A 7,456-nucleotide genomic window follows, 5' to 3' on the forward strand; every position below is an offset into this window, starting at 1 on the left:
GGAACCCCCCCCCCCCGAGTGTACAAATTTTTGTTCACTGGGCCTCTAGTCTAATCTAATAATAGACAAACATTCTAATTGACTGTACCTTCACTATGCTTCCCATTGGCTAATCAGTGTGATATGCAAATTAACCGCCTACAAAGATGGTGGCTAATTTGCATATGTAGGCGCCAAGCAATGGAGCAAAACCTGCTGGTCCTGGACAGGAGCAGGAAGCGAAGGCCATTGTGGCAAGCGAAGAGCGAAGCCAACTGCGCCGGTCTCGCCCCTGGGGCCCGAGTGACAGCAAAGAGCTAAGCGCTAAGCCCGCCGCGCCGGCTCCGCCTCTGGGGCCCGAGCGGCGAGCAAAGAGCGAAGCCCGCCACGACGGCCTCTCCCGGCGAAGAGCAAAGGCCTGCGTTCCGGGCACAGTTGGAAAACTGGTGCCAGCAGCCAGGGGAAGGGGCCCCCCAGGGGCCGGGCTGAGGGACCCACCCCAGTGCACAAATTTTTGTGCACCGGGCCTCTAGTCCTATATAATAAAAGGCTAATATGCAAATAGACCAAATAACATCTACTAAAGTGCTGACAGAAAAATAAAACAGGACATCCCTCTGTCAAGGGAAAATATTGCTAACGTACAGGTCTGAGCGTCTGCCCCCTCGTGGTCAGTGCACGTCTTAGCCACTGGTCGAGCGGTAGACAGAATGATGGACCTATGGGTCGGACACTTAGCTTATTACACTTTTATTATATAGGATAGATTACTGGCTATATTCCCTATGCTGTACTTTACATCCCCGTGACTATTTTGTAACTGGCAGTTCTTAATCCCTTCATCTTTTAAGGAGAAATCTTTTAAAACTGAAGGTGAAATAAAAACTTTTTAAGATAAACTAAAGCTAAGAGAATTGTCACCACCCCACCTGCACTACAAGAATTGCTAAAGGACGTTCTCTTGGCTGAAGGGAAAAGATACCTGATGGACATTCAGGTCGACATGCAAAGAGGAAGAGCTCACTTGTTTATTCTCATAAGATGCTCTCTGTACTTACTGCCAGTCAGTGTTTTATTTTTTTCCAAATTCTGCCAAACCCATTACTGGATCCTGAAATCGATCTAGAAGGTCAGGACCCTGGTTTTTGTTCTTGAGAAGTAGAGTACAACGGGAAATACCAGAGTCTAAGTATTAACTTTTTACTTTATGTTAGCCCTGTGGGATTATATCCTGGTTTACAAAGGAAAATGTAGTTTTTGGTTCCTGGGTTGGAATCCAAAACGTATGGAAACATTGCCCTGACTCCTTGGCCTTTCTGTGTCTTGAACATCCCAGTTCTTGTATGTTGTCAGTCCCTGAGAACCTTCTCTCTGCATCTCTGCAGAGCCAGCTGCTTTCCAGCTTTCACATTTGAGCTGAAGCATTTTCTCATCACAAGAGCCTCTCCTGCCTTTGTACAGAGCAGGGCACTGGACTCAGTGTCAGCATGAAATTGTAACAGAGCCCTAGGGCCAAAGAGCACCCAAAGGCTGTGTTTGAACTTACTAGGAAATTGTCCCTGGGAGGCACACCTTTCTCAAAACTTGTCAATAATGGGGCGAAATGTAGGAAAGCCAATAAACCTAATGACACCTCTTCTAGGTGGGAAAAGATGGTTGGATTGCGTGAAATCTATTTACCTGGAATTAAAATGCAGGAATAAAGTTTTTAAAAGAAGATGAACATCCTGCCTTCCATTCCTGGCCTCTTTGTTCACAGTGGAAATGGCGACCTTGCACTCGGTTTTCTCTCCTAGGCTAAAACAGCTTTTCATTAATTCTGAAATTTCTTCCCTTTTCAGTGGTCAAATGTCCATATCCATCGCTCCCTGATGGAACTATTATGTCAGGATTTGGGAAAAAATATTACTACAAAGCAGAAGTTGAGTTTGAATGCAACCAGGGTTATTCCCTTGAAGGCAGCCGCAGAATTGTCTGTGAAGCTAATAATGCCTGGGTACCCGAGATTCCTCGCTGTGTTAAAGGTACAAAGAGTGTCTTCTACTTTTTTGTTGTTTAGATTTGATATCTTTGAAATATAAATGACAGAGTAATTGAAGTGAAGCACTTTTAGTATTTATGTCTTAATATGACACATGTAGAAGTCACAAAGAATTCTACTTTTGTTACTTGTGTATTTTCATAGGGTTGGCACGTTATGTATATCACACAGGTTATAAATTTTTCTTCTTTGACTTTATGTGTACTGGATAGCAGCCATCTTTAAGAAAATTAAAGCATGGGTATTTTCATCTGAATAAGTTTAGAATGAAAAGACTTTAATTCCTAAGCGGTTAATCCAGTCGAAATTATTTTCTTTTCCAGTGTTGACTTCCCCGCCTCCCAGTACCACACCTCCGATTTTGAGTCCTTCAGGTTTAGTAACATCCTACTTACACTTTATTTCAAAACCTTTTAAATTCCTGGTGATTTTTAGAAATCATTTTAATTCCTAGATATTTTTTCATAATCCTTTAACTATCTGGTGATTTACACTCATTCATCATTTTTAGTAATGAAAGGAGGCAGCACATCTTTACAGCCATCTTACTTGTTTTACTTAATGATTCTAAACTTATTTGCCATGGTCCTCAGATGGAAACAGCTCTGTTAACTTGGCAAGTTATGTAAACCTTAAATGTGTTTATTTACATGTAAAATTGTTCAATGCCTTCCTCACTGGATGGCAGGAACCTTTAAGTGGGATCCATTAAACCATTTAGCACAGTATCTGGCATATCCTAGTAGGAAGTTGTTAAAGGAAGCTACATGCCTTAACAGCATCACTCCAATTCGTCAGTGAACAAGAATATCCATGGCTTCTGTTTTTTAATGTTTGTTTTCTGTCATCATCATTGCTATTTTATCCATTTTAAAAGTGTCCTTCTGGTCATTCCACTTTAATGGTCGCTTAGGCTTTTATTACATATTAGGTGTGTTGGGAAAGTTAGCTATATTTATTTCTCTGTTTATTCATTTGCTCATATATTCATGTATTTGTTATTTGAACTCTGTACTAAAAGGTATCCAGCAAGAGAAAATATTTTTTTATTTTAAAAGTATATTGTACATTTTCTGTTATAATAGTTGTACATTTTCAATGTAAGAAAAAACAAACAGCAAAGCTGGGGAAAGAGAATAAGAGAGAGCAAAATGAGAGCAAGAGTGAGACCGAGAGAGAGGGATAGAGAGAAGAGAGAAAGGGAGAGAGGGAGGGAGGGAGGGAGGAAAAGAAAGAAAGAAACATCAATTGGTTGCCTCCCATATGCAACCCAACTGTCAATCAAACACACAACCTAGGTATGTGCCCTGCCTAGGAATTTGAACCTCAACCTTTTGGTATATGGGAACATGTTGTAACCAACTGAACCACCTGGCCAGGGCTTCACCAGCATTTTCATTTGGGAATAGAAACTAAATTTTATAGCAACTGAAATACAGGGAAAAACTTACTTATTGAAATGAAATGGAGGACTTGTTGCATGGACTACTCATCAATGGCTCAGCCTAAGACTTGAGAGATTATTTTCATGTGGTGGAAGGAGTTCCTGATTTCAGTGCTGCTTTCTTTGGCTTCTTGGTTTCAGCAGAAACAAGAGACAGGAGCAGTAGTGGGTTGACCTCACTCAGGGCCCTCAATTGGTTCTACTTTCTCATGGAACATCATTTCTGTGGGCTTTAATTTCCTATTGGTTGAGGGTGTTGAACTCAAATCTCAATCATTGGCTTTCAATTTGCTTGTATATTTTGTTTTCCTAAGACCTTAAAAATTGAGGGAAGTTACGCATGTTAACATGGTAATTATAGAACACCTTTTTATAATCCCTGTGTATCTGGCCCCTGGTAGCCTCCTTGAGTATCTCAGTTGAGCGCTGTGAGGTCTGGGGAGTGGGGTGAGAAGAGATGGTTTTTGCATGTGAAGTTTATACTCATTGACCCCACTGTGTTTTCGCACATGTCCTAGTGGGTATATGCACTGTGGGATACTGTTTGTTGATACGCTCTTTTGAACAAGTTGACCATGAGAATTCATAAAGGGTTTATAAAACACCTTTACAATTTAGCATTTGAAAGAAGAGCAAATTGATTGTGAGAAAACTCTATAAACTATAAGGGTTTTGTATTTTTTAATAACTTTTTTACTGTTGAAAGTTTATATATAATTTTTTATTGTTGAAAGTTTATATATTTTTTTATATGCCCACTTTTTCCCCTGTTGACTCCTTCCAGTCTCCCTCCCCTCAACCCAGGCCACGTTTATAAACTATAGAGTTTTTTATTTTTTTAGTATTTTTTATTGTTTTCAGAGAGGAAGGGGAGGGAGAGAGAGATAGAAACATCAGTGATGAGAGAGAATCATTGATTGGCTGCCTCCTGCAGGTCCCACATTGGGGATTGAGCCTGCAACCCAGGCATGTGCCCTGAACCATGGTCTCCCTGGTTCATGGGTCGACGCTCAACCACTAAGCCAGTGGTTCTCAACCTTCCTAATGCCGCGACCCTTTAATACAGTTCCTCATGTTGTGGTGACCCCCAACTTCATTGTTACAAATTGAACATAATTAAAGCATGGTGATTAATCACAAAAAAACAATATGTAATTATATATGTGTTTTCCGATGGTCAAAGGGGTCGCGACCCACAGGTTGAGAACCGCTGCTGACTAAGCTATGCTGGCTGGGTAACTATAGCATTTTTTTAAATATCAAAAATCAAAATTTTTCATGGGCCTGTGAAATATAATTTGTTATTAGTTAAAGAAGGAATCAGTAGTAACGTAATAATGATGAGGTAGGTCTAATTCTGCTTATATGAATAAATATCCAAAAAGTGCTGAGTGAAAAGAAAAGGATAGAAATTATGTACTGTAGCGTAATGCTGCTTGAATGGTATTTTTTAAAAGAAACATATGTTTAGCCCTGGCTGGTGTGGCTGGGTTGGTTGAGCGTCCTCCCAAGCACCGAAAGGGTTGCTAGTTCGATTCCTGGTCAGGCCACATGCCCATGTTGCGAGCTCAATCCACTTCACTGTTATGTTCATGAGGCAAGCAGTCAATGTTTCTCTCACATCGATGTTTCTTTCTCTCCTCTCCCTTCCTCTTTCTCTAAAAATCAATAATAGCATATTTTAAAAAATAATAAACATACAAATGGTTATTTTGATCACTTTTAAAAACTATTTTTAGTTAACTTCTGTTATTTCCATTATAAATACAAAGCTGTAGTGAAGATTCTACTACATTGTTATGTATTTTTAAAATACATATTTAGATTAAATGCCCAGAAGTAGAATTGCAAAGTTCAGAAAGTATCTGAATTTTTTATTTTAATGACTAATTAATATTTTTTTAAAATAAAAATTAAATTCATAATATCGTATTGATAAGGCTGATGAATGGTATCAAAATTGTTTTTGCAGATGTCAAGCCTATTCAACCAACCAAGCCTCCAGTTCCAGGTAGTCCAGGTTCAAAAACTCTTTGTCCTACTTCTACTGTTAAGAAGTTTATAACATGATGGGTGGAAAATGAAGTCATGTATTAATTTTCATTTCTTTAATTACCAGATAAGCTTTTTGGTCTACTTTACTTATTTATGTCCTTTGTTCTATTAGGTTTCTTAATTATTTGTGTTGACTTATCAGAACTCATTATAAATTTAAGCCTCTTTTACTTGAAGTGAACATTGTTTTCTAGGTTCCCTCCCCCCCGCCCCCCCCCCATTTGTTATTTTTACCAGTCAGTTACCTTTTAAGAATTTTATACTATTGGGTATAGATTGCTTTATAGAACTTTCAATTACATAAGTAGTAGTATATGAATATAAATTTCTAGAATTTCAAATATTACAGAGTAAAGAATCTCCTCTTACTCTAGTCCATTATTACTGTTTCTATACATTAATATCCTATATATGTAGATCTACATATTTTGTCAATTTTTCTTTTATCTTAAAAACAGCATCATGCTGTTCATGTTTTCCTAAAACTTTTTACACGTACCATCTTAGATTTGGGTTTGTATTTAGATTTATTCCCATCCTTTTAATGGTGACTTTAATATATGCCATATTTTACTCTTGCAATAGTCATTGATATGTGCAGAAGCTTTACATTTATAGGTTGCTAGCTATATCCATCACTTCCCTAATGGCTGGCTATGAGTGTTGTGTCTTTTTATAAAAGCTTTAGGTCTACCCCACATTTCAATTACATAAACATTTCAACCTTGTGTTCTGGTTGCATTTTTGCATTTTTTAAAAAATATATTTTTATTGATTTCAGAGGGGAAGGAAGATGGAGAGAGAGATAGAAACATCAGTGATGAGAGGGAATCATTGATTGGCTGCCTCCTGCAAGCCCTCCATTGGGAATGGAGCCCACAATCCAGGCATGTGCCCTTGACCGGAATCGAACCCGGGACCCTTCAGTCTGCAGGCCAGCGCTCTATCCACTAAGCCAAACTGGCTAGGGCACATTTTTGCATTTAAATTGTTGGTACATCTGAAATACTCATTCTATACAAGAGGCCTGGTGCACGAAATTCATGCACTGGAGGGGGGGGTTGGCTCGTCCCTCAGCCCAGCCTGTGCCCTCTCACAGTCCGGGACCCCTCAGGGATGTCCACCTGCTGGCAGTCAGATATCCCTCTTGCTGTCCGGACTTTCACTGTCCAGGACCCCTCGCTCCTTACCACCCACCTGCAGCGGAGGCGGGAGAGGCTCCCACCAACACCGCTGCACGCATAGCCGTGAGCCCGGCTTCTGGCTTTGCGGCACTCCCCCTGGGGGAGCGCACTGACCACCAGGGGACACCTCCTGCATTGAGTGTATGCCCCCTGGTGGTCAGTGTGTGTCAAAGCGACTGTTTGTTCTACTGATCGTTCCACCGTTTGCTCGATTTGCATATTAGGGTTTTATTATACAGGACTAGAGGCCTGGTGCACGAAATCCATGCACTGGGGTTGGGCGGTCTCTCAGCCCGGCCTACGCCCTCTCACAGTTCAGGACCCCTCAGGGATGTCTGCCTAAGCCGCCACTCAGATATCTCTCTTTCAATCCAGGGCTCTTGCAGTCCAGGACCCCTCGCTCCTTACCGCCCACATGCTGCGGAGATGGGAGAGGCTCCCGCCACCACCGCTGTGCTCGCCAGCTGTGAGCCCAGCTTCTGGCTTAGCGGGGGTGTTGGGGGGAGCACAGCTCAACCAGAAGCTGGGCTCGCTGCTCCTTAGTGCTGGCCCCGCCCCCCACCCTCTGGTTGACGGGGCGGTCCAGCCAGGGAAGGGGCTGTGGGAGGTTGAGACGCCGCGGTTGTGCGCCATCCAGCCTCTGTGGAGGCGCCAGGCCTGTGCTGCCACCTCTGCGGAAGGCACCGTGGAGCCTCGTCCCACCTCTGCGGAGGCGCCGGGACGTGCCACTGCCTCTCCACCGCCTCTGCAGAA

General features: G+C 41.8%; 1 protein-coding gene across 1 annotated transcript in view; it reads left to right on the plus strand.

Annotated features, from left to right (window-relative positions):
• LOC102261137 (membrane cofactor protein-like) overlaps nt 1-7,456 on the plus strand; it is a 143,281-nt gene that overhangs the window by 64,384 nt on the left and 71,441 nt on the right. The window lies entirely within an intron of this gene.

The sequence above is a fragment of the Myotis brandtii genome, unplaced genomic scaffold (assembly GCF_000412655.1).
Source record: "Myotis brandtii unplaced genomic scaffold, ASM41265v1 scaffold661, whole genome shotgun sequence".
Taxonomy (NCBI): domain Eukaryota; kingdom Metazoa; phylum Chordata; class Mammalia; order Chiroptera; family Vespertilionidae; genus Myotis; species Myotis brandtii.